This window comes from Caretta caretta, chromosome 5 (genome assembly GCF_965140235.1).
Source record: "Caretta caretta isolate rCarCar2 chromosome 5, rCarCar1.hap1, whole genome shotgun sequence".
NCBI classification, from domain to species: Eukaryota; Metazoa; Chordata; order Testudines; family Cheloniidae; genus Caretta; species Caretta caretta.
This window is the reverse complement of record NC_134210.1, coordinates 83562531-83587738: the sequence shown is the minus strand read 5'-3', so window position 1 is coordinate 83587738 and position 25208 is coordinate 83562531. Positions and strand designations below refer to the sequence as shown.

The window sequence follows — 25208 nt, the reverse complement described above, 5'->3', positions numbered from 1 at the left end:
GAGCAGCTCCAAATAGCTAATAATTCCTATTGCAACAACCAAATGGATAGAGCTTCTTAACACTGATTAATCAAATTAACCTCAGTTTAACAAACTTGTTAGTTTTTGTTCCACAGAATATGATTAAGTGACCGCATTATAATCACTGGGATACAGAGCTCTGGCAGTGATGCAAATAGCAGTCTGCCCAATCAAACTATACCGGTCATGCTAGTATCATTTACTGTGACTCACTATTGATTTCTGAGGTAAGAACATCCCACTTCTCTCAGATTACTAATTGTAATTGTAACTAGTGGTTAAAGCACAGGACCAGGAGTTAGAAAATCTTGGTCATATACCTGCCTATGCTACTGACCCACTCTTGAGCATGTCATTCAATCTTTCTCTTCCTCTTTTTCCCTGCCTCATAAACTGTTCTGAATGTTCATTACTGTTCGTAAAATGTGTTAGTACTCTCTTAAATGGGAAGCAATAAAGAAAAGTAAAATATTATTAACCCTTCTTAAATACATTTAAGTCACACCATCCTTTGCTGAGATAACAAACACTGACTTTAATGGGAAGCATGTTCCCAATAATATAACAGAAAAGAAAAAACAGGCTGTTTTCATTTATTTGATTAATGGGAAACAGCCTGGTCTGTAATTATATTATATAGAAAAGGGAAAGTGTTCATTAGATAGGAAATGCTGTTCAGAGCCTTGTTGGTGAACTGAAGCACTAATTAGATCTTGAGGTTTGTATTGAAGTCTGTCTTCTATGCACCGCACACATCAGCAAAGATGACATCTGATAACAGAACAAACAATATCCCAGCTTCAAAATGTTTAACTAATTCACTTTTGTACAAACCTCTCTAGAATGGGGATCCTCCTTAAATATTTTGCTACTCATAGATAATATTAACCTATTATGCTAAGAACCAAGAAAGCCAAACTGTAATAGGCCGATTAGCAAAAGATCCTACAGCAGAAAATACAGATCATAATATTGAGAAAAGATGTTATTAATTTCATACATGATTTCAACATATTGCTATTTTTTCTTCTTCTTCTGTAAATGCATTTGCTTGTATAAATAAAACAATTATTGTTAGTCACCTCTGTATTTGAGATCACCTTGCAGGGTCCGAGAGCCTGGGCTTCAGCCTGAGCCCATATGTCTACATCACAATTAAACAGCCCCTTAGCCCAAGCCTGACAAGAGCGAGTTAGCTGGCACGAGCCAGCTGGCACGAGCCAGCCACAGGGTTTCAGTTGCAGTGTAGACAAAGCCTTAGATGGTGCAATCATCCTTAAATTTTTCCTTAAATTTTCAGTCTCATCCTTCATTGTTATCCTGCTAAATTTGTGGAGAAAAATGCTTTTTTGTGAAAAGTAGGAGGTGATGGTAGTGGTAAAGGACCTACTACAAAACCTGCTTCTAGCCCTGGCAGCTGTAATTAGTATAGCAACCCTTTCTGTATCTTTCCATGCATTCTTGAAAAGCTCAGAATCCTGAAAATAGGTAGCTATTATTGAAAATATGTAAAATGTTTATTATGGTAGTGCCTAAGGGCTGACCAAGTGTGTGCACCCATTGTGTTATGTGCTGTAGAAATGCAGAGTAGTAAATGGTCCTTGCCCTGAAGAGCTTACAGTCTAAACAGAGAAGACATGAGTAGGATGGGGAGAGGGGTAGAACACACAAGCAGAGTGAACAATGTGATGGCAGCAAACAGCATGTTAGTTCCATTATTATTATTTGGGTGGGTACACTTAAGAGGGGATACATTAATACAAAGAAAAGGGAGGGTATGAGGGAGTGAGGAGACATGGCAGGGGAAAAGGGGCAAGACGGGCAGGTGTGTAGTGAAGCTGAGGTGAAGAAACTGTAAGGAAAAGGGAGGGGGAGAGAGCTGCAATGCAGAAGGGTTAGAACAAACAGCCAAACAGCACAGGGCAGAGGCAAGCCAATCAAAACTATAGAAAGTTCTCTGAATACCCAGAAGACGTTCTGCTTTGGCTGCTTCTGCCCCTACTGGCTGGAGCATTTGACTGGTGAGGAGAGGTACCAGCTGGGTCCTTGGGGCTATGATTGATAGATCTGTACAAGTTATTAGTGCATTGCAGCAAACTCTCATGTCCTTTGGAGAACAGGATTAGAATGCATCATGACCTTGATAAATTGGAGAATTTGTCTGAAATCAACAAGATGAATTTCAATAAAGACATGTGCAAAGCACTGCACTTAGGAAGGCAAAATCAAACGCACAGCTACAAAATGGGGAATAATTGGCTAGGCAGCAATACTGCAGAAAAGGATTTGGGGGCAATAATGGATCATAAATTGAATATTAGTCAACAGTGTGATGCAGTTCCAAACAAGTCAAATGTCATTCTGAGATGCATTAACAGGATTGTCGTATATAAGACATCGGCGGTACTTTGCACCCCTCTATTTGGCACTGATGAGGCCTTAGCTGTACTGTGTCCAGTTTTGGGCCCCACACTTTAAGAATGATGTGGACAAATTGGAGAGAGTCCAGAGGAGAGCAACAAAAATGATAAGAGGTTTATAAAACATGACCTATGAGGAAAGGTTGAAAGAACTGGGCCTGTTTAGTTTAGAGGAGAATAAACTGAGGGGCAACATGATAACAGTCTTCAAACCTGTAAAAGTTTATTATAAAGATGATGGTGATCAACTGTTCTCCATGTCCACCAAGGGTAGGACAAGAAGTTATCAGCTTAGTTTGCAGCGAGGAAGATTTAGGTTAGATATTAGGAAAAAGAATATTTAAGCCCTGACACAGGTTATCTAGGGAGGTTGTGGAATCCCTGTTTTAAGGGACGTTTTAAGAACAGGTTAGACAAACACTGGTCAGGGATGGTCTAGGTATACTTTTTCCTACCTCAGCATGGTGGGAAGGAATAGATGTCTTCTTGAGGTCCCTTCCAGCCCCAGATTTCTATGATTCATCGAAACACTAGCATCTTAGTATACAATGGACTAGATCCTCCATTGATCTTAATTGACACTGATTCGTGACATGAAGTAAATGAGCTATAATAAATAATACCATCTGAGGTTTGGGCCCAGTGTGTCCAGATCCTGATCCCACTCAAGTCCGTGAATGAGGAGAATCCTACTGAATTCTGTAGGAGCAAGTCCAATGTGTTAATTTTTCATAGGACTTTACTCATTTTTTCTGAAGAGATTGCTGCCTTTTGAATGATTCTTACAGCACAATTAGCAATACAGTTGGCAAGAATTTCTGAATGCATCTCTTCATGCCGGCTGAAACTAGAAGCTGGCAAGAGATGTGGGCAATCCAATAGTGCTCTAAGGAACTCTGAGCTACAAGCAGTAGAAAAAAACATGGTGAGCTGAATAACAGTGAAGACAATATTTCCCTGTATGCTTCAATACAATAGTTATGTAAGCATAAGGTAATTTGCATTGCAAATCTTCAAACTCATTTTAATCTTTGTGATTTACTGATATAATAACAAATGAAAGTCCTTATTACATATAATGCAAATGCCCAAACCATCCCTCTTTTCTTATTACCAAACTAGTTTGTATTAAAAGACTGAATGCAAATGGTGCTTTTTAAATTAAGACCATTTCTCTCTGAACATAGTTTATAAAACTATTTCCTTCAGTTAAAAGTCCAGGAATGAAACTTAATCCTTGCCACAGCCCTACTTTTTTTTTTAAATGTACCATAATATTATTATAACAACAGCATTTTATCTGCCTTATGGAACAACCAGCCTTTCTTAGAACAACGGGGTACTTTTTCATTCCTATCCTCCCCCTCCCCCAGATAGTTAAAGATTGGGTCTCATCCTGCATTCCTGAGCATCCAATGCTCCCAGTGATTTCAAAGGGAATTTTGAATATACAAGGAATACAGAGCTGGGCTTGTAGTGATCTGATCACATAAGATCAGATCACTACAAGCCCAGCTCTGTATTCCTTGTATATTCAAAATTCCCTGTATTCCTTGTATATTCAAGCTCTTTAAAAAAACAATTCACACTGAAAGTGTATAATGCCCTCAGAGACCCTCTAGTCACAGAAATCTTTTGAACTGAGAAAATTGTGGCTCTTTATGTTATCACTACATATAGCTTCTTCCCATAGTCTGATCCATAGCGTAAAATTGATTTTACACCTGTAAAAACAATGGCTTTACTATTAGTGTTACATTTGTGTATAGCTCATCTGCATTATGCACTACAATGTTGCAGGTGTCTTTGCCAACCAAACTGAAGTGTGAATTGAGTCTATTATTTCAATTACTGTAAGGATTACTGATCATGGTTTTTTGTACCATGTACATTCTGTTATGTCAATATACCCAGAAACAATATACATTGTAGTGCAGCTGTGGACATGGTAAAAGTGACTGTAAAAATGGTATTCTCTTACACAGCAGATCTGCCCTCGCTGAGTATTGTGAAACATATTTCCTTACTCTAGTGGCAAAAATATATACTGCCGAGTCAATGCAGCTCTGGAAAAAAAGCTGGATTCTATTCTGTATTACACATCTTCAACAGAATTGTTAGATAACTTACAACTGCAGAATCTTTATGAAGTTACGGCCAGGATGAAGAGAGCTTGATTGTTTCACCCCTTGTTAAGCATGCAGGGCTCAAAAGTGGAAAAAAATCATTATTGTGGGCCAGATTATTCCACGAGTAGTTTTGTTGTCAGTGGAACTATTCAAGAAGTATTATGAGTAAGGGTGACAAATTTCTGATCCTCGCTTACCAGTAAAGATTTGTAAACTGGGTATATGTGAAATATAATAAAACTCTGCAATACCATTTTTACAGGATCAGTTTTCAAAGTAGAACTGAACTTTAAGTAATGATCTTAGCTCTTTGAATTTCCTGGCTTTTGTGAGTTTGATTTAAATTCATTAGGTACATTATCTTTTCATTTCCTTTCTAATATTGGTTAAGACTTTGCATGGACATCAGCCCAGCCATTGTGAGACTAACCACTGTCAATCAAAGGCTCTGATAAGTTCGATAAAATATTGTTACTCCATTAAGACACTGTTTTTTTTGACGTTCCATGTTCCGTTTTCTGCTCATTACAAACAAACAAATAAACAAACAAACCAGTGCCTCCCTATAGTGTTGGAAACACAATTGTAGGAGAGTGCACAAAAGATATTGACTCCGTGGCACTCTATGTAAACTCCTTTATGCAGATGCTTCACCTAAACACATACCAAAGAAATCAGCAAATATGTAACGTGGTGGTGGGCGGGGGGGGGGGGGGGGGGAGAATCACATGAAGAAAGGAATTGGAAAGATTTTATTTCTGTAAATATCAAAAAGTTTCATTTTGTAAATTAGTAAATTCCTGTGAAGGCAATCTAGTTCAATATACAGTGCATTTAAAAGCCATTAAAGTGATAATATATAAAGGGAAAAAGTTTAAGTTGAATCTGCATGTCACATAAAACTGCTTGATAGTGAAAACATTACACTGAATAAGTCAATAGCTTTATGCAAACTATGCATTTAATATTTTTATAAGCTTACTTTTGGAGTATATACTGCAGATTAAAAACTGGGACTTACTGTCGCTCTTTCTAGGCCTACCAAATTCCCGTAAGGAACTGGTTGCAGTTAGAATACAGGCAAATTATAATACTGTTTCTTATGTCCTGCAGGTCAGAACACTTATCTGACTAGTGGGTAAAGGCAAAACTAACCCCTTGGGGATGCTTTGTGCATACAGGATCTAGTGGAGTGGTTCTCCTAAGTTCTTGTCACAACTTCATGGTTGCTGAAACTGAGAGTGGTGTTTCTTCAGGAAAGTTCTCTTGCTCATCTTTTGAAGATGCTTTGCCTCAAAGATGCCTGGTCTGGAGGGTTTTCCTTGAATGAAGAGTCTTCTTCTTCTTCTTCACTAACTGAAGACTTGTGACAGATGTTAGTTGAAATTCAGTTTGAAGATTCAAGAGAATCCTCTTACTGCACTTGCTTTTCATTTGTTTTTGAAGTCAACTATAGATCAAATTTCTTTTGGGTTAAAGGCTGAAGAATTTCTCTATTTGTCTGCATGCCTTTTTAAAGAATCTTATATGTAAATCAACTGATAAGGCTATAACTTTGATTAACTGCCTTTTTCTTGTCTAAGCTTGCTGGCAGGTGACATTTATTTACAAACGAATCTAGTGGATTGGGAGTCTGTTTCCTGGAAACTTTCTTTTCATATCCAATTCAATTTCATAACAGTTCAAGCTGCATAAAATCCTATATATCTAATTAGTTGTGTGTGTGAATACTTTGAATGTTTAAAGACAATTTTCAAATTTCCTAAAGGTTATTCAGGTCTTGATCAAGGCTTATTGAAGGTCTGACACATGCTAATAAATTTACTCATGTTGAGTGGTACTTTACTCATTATGTAAGGGTTGCACAATACAGCCCTCTAATATGTTCAAGTTTGCACAAAATCAATTTATTCCCAAATTGTAAGACCAAAATTTCAATAATTTCATTTTTAGCTTCATAAAATGAGTCATTGAAACGTACAGTAACTCCTCACTTAACGTTGTAGTTATGTTCCTGAAAAATGCGACTTTAAGCGAAATGATGTTAAGTGAATCCAATTTCCCCATAAGAATTAATATAAATGGGGGGCTTTAGGTTCCAGGGAAATTTTTTATTGCCAGACAAAAGGCATTATATACATTTTAAACAAGCAATTTAATACAGGTATAAGTTTTAAACAATTTAAAAAAAACAATTTAATACTACAATCATCATTGCTAAGTATGAAGCTTGGTTGAGGTGGTGGAGTCAGAGAGTGGAAGAGGGTAGATTGTCCGGCTGCTCCTCTTGCTGAACTTTCTGAACTCGAAAAAACACATCTAGAGATTGCTGTTTTGCTTTCCTTTTTTTTCTTGGTAAATTTCTTTATAGCAAATCATTAGAGGACGTTAAGTGGGGAGTTACTGTATAAATTTTATTATTCAGTATCTGAAACCATTATCAGTCAACTCATTGAAAGATTTCAAAATCTATCAAAAGGATTCTCAAGTACTATTTAATATAAACCCTTACTTTAAACGTTAGATATAATACCATATAGACTTAACATATCTTAAATTTTAAAATAGAAAGTGTGAAGCAAAAATTTCCCCACTGGTTCTTAATTTCTTAAGAAAGGAGAAAAATACCCTGACTATAACTTATTAAAAATACATGTGCAAAACCTAACCACAATTTTTTTTTAAAAAAGGTGATTTTATATACCAGTTAGAAAAAGAAAAATGAATAGCTGTCTTGTAGTAAACAAGTTTTAAAATGTATAATTGAGAAAAATAACTTTTTCCTTAAATTTGAGGAGAGAGAAGAGAACATCTATTTTCCTATTACCTTACAGGGTATGTATGTCTGTTTTGCAGGTATTTTACAAGTGTTATCAAATCCAATATTTACTTGTCAGTAAATACATAAATAAATTCTTAACACATTATGTTATAGAGGTACATGCCTTAAACTGCACCTTTTCACTTACATTATAATACATAATCAAAACGTGTACTCAAAGTGCAACACGTTTCATTATGACGGCCTTAAAGACCCATATGCTCCTCGTCCCCCAACTCTATCAATTTTTAAGGCCTTAAATAAACCTTAAGATGGGCCCTACTCAAGTTAATAAGCCAAGAACATAACTGATGGTCAGATTGTGTTTTGGCACTATGTATTTCTACTGTCCTGGGCAGGTAGTAAACTGAAACTTACAAGACCATTGATAGGCTCTGTTGAGGGAGTTATAGGACTGTCAGCAAGGGCTGCATTCAAGACTGGAGTAGACAGAGAAAGGGAAAATATAAATTAGCTTGTCATTTTTTAATTTAACATTTTAAAAAATGAATAAATGGCCTCTGCAACCATTGTGAAATTAGTTTTGAAGATATCATCGAAACAATTGGAAGAGGTTAATGAAATTTTTATCTGAGCCTAGGCTGGAGTCCTTTAAATATATTCAAATGTCAATTAATAGCATGAAATCTGATTTCACATTTCCAGTATTGGGTATATATTTGAAACTTAACAATTCAGTGTTATGTGAATAACATTCCAATTTGGTTAACAATATATCCCATTTTATAGTTCAGATATTCTCTTCATATTCAAGACATGCGCAGCCTATGCATTAGCTTATTGCAATGACCCCAAAATCTGAGCTTCCACTGCAAACCCCAGAACAACCCCCCAACTGTACAGCACAGATGCTTCATTTTTTAATGTAAAAGTATTATTAGCTTGATCAGAAGATTTAAATACTCCACTACATCTCGGGAATTTTGTTCACTGTATGGTCACATTACACAGCATTGCACAATCCTTGACTGGGATTCCTAGGTGTTACCATAATATAAACAAACAGCATCAACATATAATTTCTTTCTTTTTTTATATATGTTTGGCTATTACAATGTAATAAAGACAAATTATTCTTTCTGCAGTCAGTATTCTCATATGCCCTAATGGGAAATCTTTATACAGCTGGGAGAGAACCTTTGTTATATGGTACAGGGAAACACCAACCCCTAGAATATACAATAATGGGTAAAAGAATTATAATGATCAGTCCACACGAAAAGCCTTTCTAAAACTTTATTTTACAAGCCCAATCCTCCATTTAAAACATTGGGAGTTTTGCCTTTGCATACTATAGTAGTACTAGGTATAGGGTTCTAAAACATTTTGTTCCTCCAGTTGAAAAGTAAAATCTAATCAAAGTCTTTGTGTTGTAAATAAATTGCGATGCAGTACAGAGGTTTTCTATCTTGTAGTGGCCTGTAGTGACCTAACACGTTCAGTAGGTTTCATCCTTGAATGAGTTCAGTCATAAATCTCTTATTAACTTGTAGTAATTGATGTGATAATTCAAGTGTGAGAGGGAAAAAAATTTGAGGGCACCTTCCACTATTGCTGATTCATACCACTGGAACATGAAATCACTGGACTCCAGGACCACAAATCAGCCCTAAATTGAGCTGGACTATTAATAAGCCTTCTCTGCGCAATTAGTTGGACACCCACCTTAAAAGAAGAAAAAAAGATGAGGATCTAAATAAAAGCAATTCTTTGCATTTAATATTAACCAAATATTAATCATTATAGTATGTATAAAGGAAATGGTCTGATGTATTATATGTCAGTGCAATTAATTATTCAAACACAAATTTGTTTAGTCAGTACTTGTTTGATGGTGCATTAAGGTCTGCTCTGGAATTATAATGATGATAAAAAGACACCATGAAACTGAAAATTTTCTCTTTTAATGCCACTTTGTACTCAGTGCTGCTGGGGATTTTCTGTATAATTCCTCCTGATACTAATAAAATAAATGAAATGAGTACAAATGGCATCATCATAGCTTCCAGAAGCCATACAAGTTTTTGAAATCCTTATACAGTCAACTATATATAGTCAAGAAATCTCTCCTATTAAGGCTATTGTCAAATTTACTTATTTATTTATTTAGAGTTAAATAACAAAAAGATGCCTATCCAAGGCTCTAGGCACGCTACCATATCATCAGTAATACAGTAAAATTCCAACAGCATTAATCAATTGGTACAGTAATTCAACCAGCCAACCACCTACAAAAACTCCTTTCTTCTGCCCATTCACCATGTGGGAAGCATACTATAAAGTCCTCTCCAAAAAGCCTATCAAACATAGCCCTTGAAGCTTCTTGGGAGGTCACCAAATCTGGCATATTTTGGACAAAGGGAGGTGTATGTACGAGGTACAGTACACTTGACAGTCAGGTTCTTGATATAGTCTATTTCTGGGAAAAGGAATAAGTATTGTAGAGGCAGACATATAACAATTGCACATTTTTTTCTTTTCACACGGAAACAAGCCAGGTTAGAGGTATGCAGGGTTGTTGGGATTTTTTTTTCTTTCTTCTTCATACTTTCCAGAATTTGGCAAAAACTATAGGAGTCAACAGAAATAGTCATATTCTCTTGCTTAAGCTATCAAAGCTAATGACACACCTTCATTTTCAATTAACCAAACGGCTTGGTGCTATAACATTCTTTTCTGAATATCACCAGGTCTAAAACTATACAGTGATGTTCATCAGTCCCCATAAAATTATCCAATATGTACCATATGAAGAAAGATATGCACTCTTTCCAAGCATGGAAGCACATCATTTCACTAAGTCCATAACCAATAGCCACTAGTAGACTACCAATAGCTCGGCAAGAATGAAAATCTAAGTCAGCACTTTGCCTCTCTTTGTCTGATCATTTCTATGGAGACTTTCCCCCTCAGTTATATGCATAAATGAAAATTTAAAAAATGTAAAATATTTTCATATCTGAAATTTTTCATAACTCATAATGGCAAATCAGATTAATAAAAATAACTACAGCACTGGAATAAGACAGTTTGCTTCTAAAATAATTGATTATTCTGGGAAAAATGGAATTGGCTGCAAAATCCCTCTAAATCTATCAGTATTTCCATATGATCCATAAATTATAATACAGCCAAAATTTGATTTCTTTTGAGACACATAAGATCATACAGTTTGACTCTCCTTTACGGCTCATCAGCTGTACGTTTTTTTAAGATAAACAGCTTTTAGCATATAGTTACACAAATACACTTTGACAAACGGCTGCCCCACCCCTTAAAGAAAGTCTTGATAGAATGCTCTAATTATGTGGAAAAAATTAAATATAAAGTTGCATAACCAACTAAAAGACACAAAGAATCTCTACACTATCACTGAACTCTAGGGAATCCTACTTAAATTATATATAAGTGGAGTTGCTATAGCTTCTTCTGAGGAGCAGCACTTTGAATTCTGATTTTAGAAAGATACTATCAGTTTAAAAAAAAATCACATTGTCCGAAATGTTTTACTTATCTGTTTCAAGTAATGTCTAAGCCACCTATAGCAAAGTTATTTGAAATAATTTTTTTTTAGATATTTTTACTTTATTTCGTGTGTTTGACAGCACTTTGTGTAAAGTCAGTTTGACTATTTCCCCTGTATAATAGTCTGTTACCCCGGTTGGGTAGTTCTTCCACCCAGCAATGGAAAGAAAAGTATTTGAACAGACAAATAAAATTGTAAAAGACCAAAAATTGTGGGAAGAACTAAGGGATAGGTGTTCTTCCTGAGAATACTTTTAACTTATATTTTAAAACTGATAAGGATTCAAGCTGACAGCATCCCTTTTAAATCACATTTACTTAGATTGTAAAAGTCTGTCATTGAAACCTTTAGGGCATTTTAGAGGAAGCTAAATGGTTTCTTTGCATCAATCTTCACCACAAAGGAACTTGGGGCGATGCCCTTGATTTACTGTTTTTAGGTTACAATGTCTGAAGTATGAAAAATCAAAGTATGAAAAGAGGAGATGCTGAAGGAATCTGAAAAACTGAAAAACAGTGAGTCAACACAACAGAAGCCACACATCCAAGAATTATGAGTAGGGTCCTACCAAATTCGTGGCCATGAAAAATGCATGAGGAACCATGAAATCTGGTCTCTCACCATGGAATCTTGTCTTTTGGATGTTTTTACCCAACACTATACAGATTTCACGGGGGAGACCACCGTTTCTCAAATTGGGGGTCCTGACCCAAAACAGAGTTGCAGGGGGGTCGCAAGGTTATTTTAGGGGGTTGCGGTTTGCCACCCTTACTTCTGCACTGCCTTCAGAGCTGGGTGGCTGGAGAGCGGAGGCTGTTGGCCAGGCGCCCACCTCTGAAGGCAGTGCCCCACCAAAAGCAAAGCAGAAGTAAGGGCGGCATGGTAGAGTATTACCACCCTTGCTTCTGCGCTTCTGCCTTCAGAGCTGGGCGGCCGGAGAGAGGTGACCGCTGACTGAGGGTGCAGTGCAGAAGTAAGGGTGGCAATGTTGGATCATATTAAAGAAGTTCTGTGTTAAAATCACAAATGAGTTTGATTCCCCAAAGTTTAAATTCCAGGGTATTACTAATTAAGAGGGCTCTTGGTTTTTGGTACTGTTTCTCTCCCTCTATGTGTGAAACTTGCAAGCTGCTAATTGCGTTAGTACATTCTAAGACAGAGTCTGTTCTCAAAGCAATTCACACAGAAAGAGACTCAAAGGGTATGTCTACACTACGGAATAAGGTCGAATTTATAGAAGTCGGTTTTTTAGAAATCGGTTTTATATATTCGAGTGTGTGTGTCCCCACAGAAAATGCTCTAAGTGCATTAAGTGCATTAACTCGGTGGAGCGCTTCCACAGTACCGAGGCTAGAGTCGACTTCCGGAGCGTTGCACTGTGGGTAGCTATCCCACAGTTCCCGCGGTCTCCGCTGCCCATTGGAATTCTGGGTTGAGATCCCAATGCCTGATGGGGCTAAAACATTGTCGCGGGTGGTTCTGGGTACATATCGTCAGGCCCCCGTTCCCTCCCTCCCTCCGTGAAAGCAAGGGCAGACAATCGTTTCGCGCCTTTTTTCCTGAGTTACCTGTGCAGACGCCATACCACGGCAAGCATGGAGCCCGCTCAGGTAACCATCACCCTATGACTCCTGGGTGCTGGCAGACGCGGTACGGCATTGCTACACAGTAGCAGCAACCCCTTGCCTTGAGGTAGCAGACGGTACAGTACGACTGGTAGCCGTCATTGTCATGTCCGAGGTGCTCCTGGCCACGTCAGCTGGGAGCGCCTGGACAGACATGGGCGCAGGGACTAAATTTGGAGTGACTTGACCAGGTCATTCTCTTTAGTCCTGCAGTCAGTCCTATTGAACCGTCTTATGGTGAGCGGGCAGGCGATACGGACTGCTAGCAGTCGTACTGTACCATCTTCTGCCAGGCAGGCAAGAGATGAGGATGGCTAGCAGTCGTACTGTACCATCTTCTGCCAAGCAGCCATGAGATGTGGATGGCATGCAGTCCTTCTGCACCGTCTGCTGCCAGCCAAAGATGTAAAAGATAGATGGAGTGGGTCAAAACAAGAAATAGACCAGATTTGTTTTGTACTCATTTGCCTCCTCCTCTGTCTAGGGGACTCATTCCTCTAGGTCACACTGCAGTCACTCACAGAGAAGGTGCAGCGAGGTAAATCTAGCCATGTATCAATCAGAGGCCAGGCTAACCTCCTTGTTCCAATAAGAACGATAACTTAGGTGCACCATTTCTTATTGGAACCCTCCGTGAAGTCCTGCCTGAAATACTCCTTGATGTAAAGACACCCCCTTTGTTGATTTTAGCTCTCTGAAGCCAACCCTGTAAGCCGTGTCGTCAGTCGCCCCTCCCTCCGTCAGAGCAACGGCAGACAATCGTTCCGCGCCTTTTTTCTGTGCGGACGCCATACCAAGGCAAGCATGGAGCCCGCTCAGCTCACTTTGGCAATTAGGAGCACATTAAACACCACACGCATTATCCAGCAGTATATGCAGCACCGGAACCTGGCAAAGCGATACCGGGCGAGGAGGCGACGTCAGCGCGGTCACGTGAGTGATCAGGACATGGACACAGATTTCTCTGAAAGCATGGGCCCTGCCAATGCATGCATCATGGTGCTAATGGGGCAGGTTCATGCTGTGGAACGCCGATTCTGGGCTCGGGAAACAAGCACAGACTGGTGGGACCGCATAGTGTTGCAGGTCTGGGACGATTCCCAGTGGCTGCGAAACTTTCGCATGCGTAAGGGCACTTTCATGGAACTTTGTGACTTGCTTTCCCCTGCCCTGAGGTGCATGAATACCAAGATGAGAGCAGCCCTCACAGTTGAGAAGCGAGTGGCGATAGCCCTGTGGAAGCTTGCAACGCCAGACAGCTACCGGTCAGTTGGGAATCAATTTGGAGTGGGCAAATCTACTGTGGGGGCTGCTGTGATGCAAGTAGCCCACGCAATCAAAGATCTGCTGATATCAAGGGTAGTGACCCTGGGAAATGTGCAGGTCATAGTGGATGGCTTTGCTGCAATGGGATTCCCTAACTGTGGTGGGGCTATAGACGGAACCCATATCCCTATCTTGGCACCGGAGCACCAAGCCGCCGAGTACATAAACCGCAAGGGGTACTTTTCGATAGTGCTGCAAGCTCTGGTGGATCACAAGGGACGTTTCACCAAGATCAACGTGGGATGGCCGGGAAAAGTGCATGATGCTCGCATCTTCAGGGACTCTGGTCTGTTTCAAAAGCTGCAGGAAGGGACTTTATTCCCAGACCAGAAAATAACTGTTGGGGATGTTGAAATGCCTATATGTATCCTTGGGGACCCAGCCTACCCCTTAATGCCATGGCTCATGAAGCCGTACACAGGCAGCCTGGACAGTAGTCAGGAGCTGTTCAACTACAGGCGGAGCAAGTGCAGAATGGTGGTAGAATGTGCATTTGGACGTTTAAAGGCGCGCTGGCGCAGTTTACTGACTCGCTTAGACCTCAGCGAAACCAATATTCCCACTGTTATTACTGCTTGCTGTGTGCTCCACAATATCTGTGAGAGTAAGGGGGAGACGTTTATGGCGGGGTGGGAGGTTGAGGCAAATCGCCTGGCTGCTGGTTACGCGCAGCCAGACACCAGGGCGGTTAGAAGAGCACAGGAGGGCGCGGTACGCATCAGAGAAGCTTTGAAAACCAGTTTCATGATTGGCCAGGCTACGGTGTGAAAGTTCTGTTTGTTTCTCCTTGATGAAACCCCCCGCCCCTTGGTTCACTCTACTTCCCTGTAAGCTAACCACCCGCCCCTCCTCCCTTCAATCACCGCTTGCAGAGGCAATAAAGTCATTGTTGCTTCACATTCATGCATTCTTTATTCATTCATCACACAAACAGGGGTAGGGGGATGACTACCAAGGTAGCCCAGGAGGGGTGGTGGAGGAGGGAAGGAAAATGCCACACAGCACTTTAAGCACAGCACTTTAAAAGTTTACAACTTTAAAATTTATTGAATGACAGCCTTCTTTTTTTTGGGCAATCCTCTGTGGTGGAGTGGCTGGTTGGCCGGAGGCCCCCCTACCGCATTCTTGGGCGTCTGGGTGTGGAGGCTATGGAACTTGGGGAGGAGGGCGGTTGGTTACAGAGGGGCTGCAGTGGCAGTCTGTGCTCCAGCTGCCTTTGCTGCAGCTCAACCATACACTGGAGCATACTGGTTTGGTCCTGCAGCAGCCTCAGCATTGAATCCTGCCTCCTCTCATCATGCTGCCGCCACATTTGAGCTTCAGCCCTGTCTTCAGCCCGCCACTTACTCTCTTCAGCCCGCCACCTCTCCTCCCGGTCATTTTGTGCTTTCCTGCACTCTGACATTATTTGCCTCCACGCATTCGTCTGTGCTCTGTCAGTGTGGGAGGACAGCATGAGCTCGGAGAACATTTCATCACGAGTGTGTTTTTTTTTCTTTCTAAGCTTCACTAGCCTCTGGGAAGGAGAAGATCATTGATCATTGAAACACATGCAGCTGGTGGAGAAAAAAAAAGGGACAGCGGTATTTAAAAAGAAACATTTTATAAAACAGTGGCTACGCTCTTTCAGGGTAAACCTTGCTGTTAACATTACATACATAGCACATGTGCTTTTGTTACAAGGTCGCATTTTGCCTCCTCCCACCGCATGACTACCCCCTCAACCTTCCCCCCTCCCTGTGGCTAACAGCGGGGAACATTTCTGTTTAGCCACAGGCAAACAGCCCAGCAGGAATGGGCTCCTCTGAGTGTCCCCTGAAGAAAAGCACTCTATTTCAACCAGGTGACCATGAATTATATCTCACTCTCCTGAGGATAACACAGAGAGATAAAGAACGGATGTTGTTTGAATGCCAGCAAACATACACTGCAATGCTTTGTTCTACAATGATTCCCGAGTACGTGTTACTGGCCTGGAGTGGTAAAGTGTCCTACCATGAAGGACGCAATAAGGCTGCCCTCCCCAGAAACCTTTTGCAAAGGCTTTAGGACTACATCTAGGAGAACCGCAAATGCCAGGGCAAAGTAATCCTTTCACATGCTTGCTTTTAAACCATGTATAGCATTTTAAAAGGTACACTCACCAGAGGTCCCTTCTCCGCCTGCTGGGTCCAGGAGGCAGCCTTGGGTGGGTTCGGGGGGTACTGGCTCCAGGTCCAGGGTGAGAAACAGTTCCTGGCTGTCGGGAAAACTGGTTTCTCCGCTTGCTTGCTGTGAGCTATCTACAACCTCCTCCTCTTCATCATCTTCTTCGTCCCCAAAACCTGCTTCCGTATTGCCTCCATCTCCATTGAAGGAGTCAAACAACACGGCTGGGGTAGTGGTGGCTGAACCCCCTAAAATGGCATGCAGCTCATCATAGAAGCGGCATGTTTGGGGCTCTGACCCGGAGCGGCCGTTCGCCTCTCTGGTTTTCTGGTAGGCTTGCCTCAGCTCCTTCAGTTTCACGCGGCACTGCTTCGGGTCCCTGTTATGGCCTCTGTTCTTCATGCCCTGGGAGATTTTGACAAAGGTTTTGGCATTTCGAAAACTGGAACGGAGTTCTGATAGCACGGATTCCTCTCCCCAAACAGCGATCAGATCCCGTACCTCCCGTTCGGTCCATGCTGGAGCTCTTTTGCGATTCTGGGACTCCATCATGGTCACCTGTGCTGATGAGCTCTGCATGGTCACCTGCAGCTTGCCACGCTGGCCAAACAGGAAATGAGATTCAAAAGTTCGCGGTTCTTTTCCTGTCTACCTGGCCAGTGCATCTGAGTTGAGAGTGCTGTCCAGAGCGGTCATAATGGAGCACTCTGGGATAGATCCCGGAGGCCAATACCATCGAATTGTGTCCACAGTACCCCAAATTCAAGCCGGCAACGTCGATTTAAGCGCTAATCCACTTGTCAGGGGTGGAGTAAGGAAATCGATTTTAAGAGCCCTTTAAGTCGAAATAAAGGGCTTCATTGTGCGGACCGGTGCAGGTTTACATCGATTTAACGCTGCTAAATTTGACCTAAAGTCCTAGTGTAGACCAGGGCAAAGCAATACTCTAACAACAGAAACAGCACCCAGAGACTCCCCGCCCTTTTGTTGTATTAACAATTGTGATTAAAATAGAGATAGAGGATGTATGTGGACGGATGCTTGGTGTGGATAATAACTGAATGATCAGGGAGGTGCCAGCCTAAGAATCCAGTGTCCATCGGCTGAAGAAGGCATCAAGTGGAAATAACCAGAGGATCCCCGGAAGGCAGACTGGAATCCACCCAACAGCCTCAAGAATGGGAGAACCAAAGAAACAAGATAACATCTAGCAGCACGGAGCCGTCAGGAATGTGCCATCTGCTGATTGATTCAGCAACAGCATGATGAAGCAATTCCCATAGATTGGCATAGGAAGAAATTCCTATAAAAAGGACTCTAGAAAGTGAGAACTTTGGGGTCTGATTCTGCAAACCAACTTCCAGGAGCATCAGATGAGCATCTGACAAGGCCCTGCTCCCTCCTCATGTCCAGGCCACCTGGCCAGTGACTTGGCATGAGCAACTCTAAGGCTGGTAACTATGATAACAACCTTGCAGAACCTCTGTGTGTGTGTTTGTATGAATGAATGAATGAATGTGTGAATAAATGTGAGATTGAATGGAATGTTATAGCTATAACTAACTGCTTACTATGATTCTTTCTGTATTCACAATAAATGTGGTATTTTGCCTTTTTCCCTTTAATAAGATCCTGCTGGTCTTTATTTTATTGGTACAACAGCAATACTCTACCTTGTCATCCTTACTTCTGCACTGCTCGGCTCTGCCTTCAGAGCGGGACTCCTGGCCAGCAGACACCACTTTCCAGCTGCCTAGCTCTGAAGGCAGCAGCACAGCAGTAAGGGTAAAAGTACCACAACACCCCCCTACAATAACCTTGCGGAACCCCCAACATCTCCTTTTTGGGTCAGGACCCCTACAATTACAACACAGTGAAATTTCAGGTTTAAATAACTGAAATCATGATGTTTACAATTTTTTAAATCCTACGCCTGTGAAATTGACCAAAATGGACCATGAATTTGGTAGGGCCATAATAAGAAGAAATTTAAGAATGATGTGGCTGTACTGCTAACAAAAATATGTAATTTTCTTAAAATCAGTTATTATACCAGAGGGCTGGAAGGCAGTGAATACTATACCTATCTTTAGAAAAGGTGATAAAGGTGATCCTGGAAATTAGAAATGTTTAAGCCTTACTTCACTACCAAGTAAATTATGTGAAATGATAAGTGTTTGTGGGATCAGACAGGTGTTGTTTAGAAAATATTAAGATGGCAAAATTTACAAATGATGCTAAGTTACGGATGCTAAGACAAAAGACGAGCACAATGAACATCAGACGCACCTAATAAAGGTAGGTGAATGAGCATAGTGATAGCAGAATTCATTGTTGGCAAATACTAAGAAGAGCTCTGTGTAGTTCTAAAGCTTATCTCCTTCACCAGCAGAAGCTGGTCCAATAAAAGATATTACCTCACCCACCTTGTCTGTCAAACACACAGTAATGCACACTCGGAAGAATGATCTGAATTACTCATACACTTTACTAAGTTTGTAAAATCTCAGGACAACTTGGCCACTTAAATTTTCTGTGCAGTGACAGTCAAAAAAGCAACACAAATATTAGAATAATAAGAAATAGAATGAAAATAGTACTGATAATGTCTAATGCCCATATATAAACCACCGTTTTGGCTTTCACCTGGAATATTGCGTTCAGTTCTGGTCACATAGCAAACACAGCAAACAGAGAAGATTAAGAGACAAGTAAAGAAAATGATTAGCAATATGGAAAGATGTATCTAAAAAGAGAGATCGAAAAGATGGGACTACACCTGGTTGAACATGGGAATTTCCATCTCATGGGAAAATCCAATCTTTAAAATTTGTTTTTATCAAAAAGTGGGCTGAAAGACCAAAAGTTTTCATGGAAAGGAAAGCTCAAAATGTTTTGATTTGATACATTTTTATCAAAAGAAATTGTTTCAATATTTTCAAACTGAATTTTTTTGTTTCAATTTGTCAAATCAAATTGAAACGTTTTATGTAGGCTCAGTTCAACACTGAACTGAGTCTCTCTGAGCTGCTCCATTATCTCATTATCCCATTCTCTTTTATCACCCGGACTACATCTCCCCTGATGTACCATGCTGGTTCAATCAAAGGGGACACTCTGGTACATAATGAGATATGGAGTCCAGCCTGGGAGATGGAACAATAGAATTGAACAGGGACATAAGGCATCCAAACTACAGCTTCCAGAAGGCATTGCAGCAGCTCTGGTGGACTCAGATTCATGTTGAACTGATCTGAAATGAACCATGCTGATCCAAATCAGAACACTTTGTTTCAATTTTCCAAATGGAAAATTTGGGGAAAATGTCCATTTTGCAGAAACGGTATATTCCACTGAAAAAACATTTTGACAGAAAATTTCCCACCAATTCTCATTAGAACTGTTCAGTTTAGATAGGAGGCATATATACAAAATAATGAATGATACAGATAGATAAATCAGACATACCTATTTACCCAGTCATAATACAAGTAAAAAGAGCATTAAATGTCATTTAAAAGTCAGCAAATTTAGAACGTAGAAAAGGAAATACTTTATTATATAAAACATAGCTAAGCTATGAAACTCAGGGACACAAATATTATTGAGGCTCAGAGCTTAGCAGGATTCTAAAAAGGATTAATCATTTATACAGATAATACAAACATTAAAAAAGACATTAGAAGGGACATAAACCTTCATTGCTTCAGGGCAGAACCAATTTAAAACTAATGAGGGTTAAATAGAAACTTCCTCTATGGTCAGGTAATTTAATAATGGTCCATTGCAAGGTCTTCAGCATGGGTCGGGTGCAGCTGAGCATCAAGCCTACCAAGTTTAACATTAATAACTTTTTTTCAGAGAAGTAAAAAAGAAACTAATAAAAAGAGAGAATTTCACATTTCTAAAACAGGATTCTAAATACCCACTGAGAATAAAGACAATTACATGAACTGTTTAGTTTAGAACTATAATCTATTGTTAATTTGATGAGCCTTCATCATAAACATATCTTAATATATGCTGTAAATTTTCTGGTTTTACTACTGGTTTAAGGGAGAATGGATGCTATGCAAACAACATATTGTTTACTTTCATGTTACTCAGGCTTTGATGATTAAATATTCCTACCTCATAATCACCTCATTTTATGTATTTATTTGTTTATTTTTAGCAGAATCCTGCAAACCATGGGAGTCATATATACATGGTGCGAGTGAGAGAAATAAACTCTTTCACCTACATGGAGACTTCTTAACAGTGGAGAATTAGCTTTAACCAGAGAGATCAGAAGCATCCCATAGGTCAGAACTCTACCACATGAGTTGAAGAAGAAAATCAGTTTAGCAAGAAAAGTTTTATGTTATACTTACCCACCAACATGACATGAACCAGTGGTCTGCATAATAGGGCAGATTTAATCTTATCTCAGATATACATTTTTTACACTCACACTGTATCCAGTCTTTATTCAGCTGAAGAACTGAACAGTATGATCTCCTTGTCAACCTAACTCACCTTTCTTTCATCGTCAGTGAAAGAAAAGTAAATGTTCAAATTAAGATCTTATTCCTTATGGTGTAATCAAGGAGATTAAGTAGAGCGTCATTCCAGCTGATTTTATTAACATTAAAGTTTTATGATAAATTATGAACATCCCTAGAGCTAAACAGCCAATTAAAATAACATAAGCATGGTAGGGCATCTATTATAATGTTTTTCTTAGAAGAAATTCTAATTATATTGCCTTTATACTTTTCCACAGGCAAAGCTATGTTTTGTTACAGCATGGGATGAAAATACAGAATTAATTAACATGAATGTATTCTTCTGACAACATAACTGAGAGTTAGTCTTACACTAAAATAAACAAAATCCAAGCTGACTGAATTACATGCTTCATGGGGACTGAAAATACTGCATTGAATTGAACACCTTCATCTTCCCAATAATACTAAAATATCCTTAATGGGGTATCTGGGCTTGTTCATTGTCAATTAGCTACTGCTGCTGATTAGTAGAAAGTGGAAGTCTTCCAGCTACAGTACAGTATCTTAAAACCCATTTTTAATATTGCCTTAGTCACCTTTAAATCAAAAGGGTAACAAAGTTATTAAATACAAAAAGTGTAACTATCCACAGGGTGCTCTCTAAACCTGGTCCTTGGACTCACACATGTTTTTCCAGATAGAAGAAACCTGAGTATTAATTGGGTCCTTTGTGATAATTTCTCACAATTAACGTACAAACACAAAAAGAGCTTAAAACATTGCTCATCATTAATGCATTAAAGCGGAAACAGTCTACATGTCCAGTATCTTGTATAACATTAATTACCTCATTAACCTTTATTATGCCAACTTGGTCTCAATGTGGCTAAACAGAGGGAAAATGATACGGTAATTGCTGAATATATGTATTATGGAATGAAGAAAATGAAGGCAAAGGGAGAAATGTAGTGTGGGACTGAAGATGGCTAGGATAATACAGTGATCCAAATGAAGATATTCAAGAGTAATTAGACTTCTTAATAAAAAAAGTAAACATGATGGAAAAAAATTCTGGAAAAGGTAATAGATAAAAATTTATACCTCAGGGTTTGGGATGAACAAACTGGTTCGGAACTGACCTGAACCATCTCCCATAACTGCCCCCCAGCTTTTTGGGAGATTCAAGAGAATTTGATTAGTTAATTTTAATTTTCTTGATTTCAGCATATTAAAAGGTTTTACAGTATTACACAGAAATGCTGAAAAACACTACAGCTTATGGGAGGGACACCGCAGAGTTTCATTATTTCAGGGATCTTCTATGGCCCATGCTATTCAGGAGGTCAGACTAAATTATCACAGTGATCCCTTCTCAGCCTGGAATCTATGAGAATGGCCTCACTGTTGAAATAAAAGTACAGATAGTTCTGTCTCTTCATGATGACCAAAGCAGATAATAATAGCAAAAAGAGGTGCAGGTTTTACTCACAAGACCCCCAGGCCTTGCTACTTCTGATCTGGCTGAAAGTATGTCTCAAAAAGCTGTTTGAATGAGACCTATGTAATATAATACCAGCATGACCATCTATACCCATTTTACCCCTACTTGGATAAATGATATTCATTATAACTACAATTTTATTTTATTTGTACTGCAGTTGTTCCCAAAAGTTCCTATCAAGAGTGAAGCCCCATTTGTGCTGGCTGCTGTACAATCACACAGTAAGACACACTCTATGCCCCTGAAATTTAAGATGTAATATAAAAGAAGTCACAACAAATGAGTGTAACAAACAACAGAGAGGAGTCAGGGAGAGAAAATTAGGATAACTGTGATAAGATCATACAGTAACATAGGGTAGCTATGTGCAAAACTGATTCATTACAAATAAATGTGATTATACATATCAGCAATCTCTACTGGCCAGCTCTAATTATGAGTGGAAAACTGCAAATAAATGTTTACCCTTCAATGTGATACACAACTTTTGGATTCACTTTTCAACGATTCCATAACAAAATGTCCCAACAATAATTTTTTCCTGGTGGCAGGAGTGGAACAAGGATATTTGTGCATTTATTTCTTATAGACGGTGCTTGGATACCAAGGCGACGGCTTCAGCTTCCAGCTATTTATTCTTGGTAGACCTTTCTCTGTGAGAAAGAGCCCTTTAGTACCCAGTATTTTCTCCCCGTGAAGATACTTATACTCTGCAATCAAGTTGCCTCTCAGTCCTTTTTTTTTTGTTGTCTTTTTTTTTGATGAACTCATCAGATTGAGCTCTTTATGTCCCTCATTGTGAGGCATTTTCTCCAGCCTTTGAAACATTTTTTTCTCTCTTTTCTGCACTCTCTCCAATTTTTCAACATCCTTTAAAAACATGGACACCAGGGCTGTATGCAGTATGCCAGGATTGGTTTAACCAATACTACAGAGAGATGTAAAATCTCCTCTTCCCCACTCCTACCCAATAGTTCCCTGCTTATACGTCCAAGGATGGTTGTCCATTGTCTTTGGCAGAGATTAAAAACCAGGCAGCTTGACAGTGGGATCATCTATGAGGTGCTTGTTCTTTATGTCAGACCATAAGCCATATTAGGACATTACAGTAGACCCTCTGAGTTATGAACCCCTTAGTTACAAACTGACCAGTCAGCCACACTCCTCATTGGGAATGAGAAGTACACAATCAAGCAGCAACAGAGACCAAAAAAAAAAAAAAAAAAAAGCGAATACAGTAATGTGTTATAAATAAACTACTAAAAAAAAGGGAAAGCAGCATTTTCCTTCTGCATAGTAAAGTTTCAAAGCTGTATTAAGTCAATGTTCAGCTGTAAACTTTTGAAAGAACAACCATAACGTTTGTTCAGAGTTATGAGCATTTCAGAGTTATGAACAACCTCCATTCCCGAGGTGTTCATAACACTGAGGTTCTACTGTACATAGAAGATGCGTGCACCTGACGCTCAAATGGAAAAACAAAGATTCGCTACAGTGCAAATGCAGAGAGCTCCAAAGTATCAAACACATTGTGAACAAGTGCTTTATCTTTTCATTTCCAGAAGTTATAGCAAAGGTGCCATCAGCATCTCCTGAAGCCCTTCAATGGATTTCAGACCTTCCTATTAACTTGAAAATGTTGTTATATCCATATGAAAGAAGAAGAGATCCACGGATCACGTCAACCCTTTTTGCCATAGCATTGCATGCAAGCTCATGTTCAGTTGTCTGTCCATTGTAATCCCTAAATCGCTTTTAGAGTCACTGCTTTCCAGGATACAGTCCCCCGTTCTGTAGGTGTGGCCTGCATTCCTAGATGTGTAACTTTCCATTTGGCTGTGTTAAAACACACTTTGTTTGAATGGGTCTAGGTTACCAATTGATCCAGATTGTGCTGCATGACTGCTCTGTCCTCATCATTTACCACTTTATGAGAGCTTTCAGTTTTTAATCCATTCAACTTGTGCTCTACTGATATTTTATAGTGCTAATTTTTTAATCAGAATGTTGTGTAGTACTAAGTCAAAGACCTTACAAAAGTCCATGTATATTAAAAGAGACAATATTATTGATCTCTGTACTCAGAATATGAAGAATTGGGGGTAGAACTATAGACATGGAAGCTTGGCTACACCCAAAATTATTAGGCAAAACAGATTACACTTAAAATACACTCAGAGCCAGTTCATGGAAGTGGGTAAAGACTGTATATATCTAGGTAGGCTATGCTGACCTAGCATAACTCTCTCTAAAATGGTGATGCTATTTCCTTTGTTTATACTATACAATGTAAAAAAATGTCTCACATCAGATACAGACTACATACACAGTTTGTGCACAAAGTTTATCCAAAAGGAAAGAGAGAATTGATTACAATTTCAGAACAAATTAAAAAACCAATTCCCAACAATTAAAAAAACCCAAACCTGGCAATATCTCCTAATTGTAGTGCGAGTATCCTGATACACGTTTATTTATATGAGAGCTATTCAGATGTCTTATCCCAAAGTTTGGAATGATTTTTGGTCTGTTCTCCCTCTAGTCAACTGATTTTTTCAGATATTTATAGCTAGCCACATATTTTGCCAACCACCACCACCACCAGAATTAGTTTCTTTCGAAAAAGATTTATATTTAAGCACATGATACCCTTGAGGATAACAATACTTAGCATAAGGACAATTTTTGAACTACCAACAGTATGAAATATTTCTCTCCAATATCTCCCAGTAATAGAATCATCTTTTTAGATCTGATATTACATCTCTTACATCTGTAGCAAGCAGCAATGTTGGGTTTAATCAATTTGTAAAATGAAAAATAACCTTTGCTAATAATGTGGATTTAGATTGATTACATTCTCATGTTTGGTGTAGGTGCTGAATTGGAGTTGTATGTTAATGGCTTTCAATCATCACCAACCTGAACTATGGTCACACTGGTGACCTAGCACTGGCTTAATAAGTCATTAACAACCAACCAAGCCACCCAGTCCTGCACAAGTGAGCATTTTAAGTTTTCTTCACGTATGTAAATTATGCAGCATGCAAATTATGCCATTACATTTCCATATCTATTTCAAACTGATAAACCTATTATTTACTTGTCTGAGGATTTTATTGCTTTCTTGCTCAAAAATATACAAACAATTTATTTATTTATTCTCATTTTTCTTTTAGA

The 25208-nt window shown here is 39.3% G+C and overlaps 1 protein-coding gene across 1 annotated transcript in view; it reads right to left on the bottom strand.

Annotated features, from left to right (window-relative positions):
• CHSY3 (chondroitin sulfate synthase 3) overlaps positions 1-25208 on the bottom strand; it is a 271645-nt gene that overhangs the window by 3555 nt on the left and 242882 nt on the right. The window lies entirely within an intron of this gene.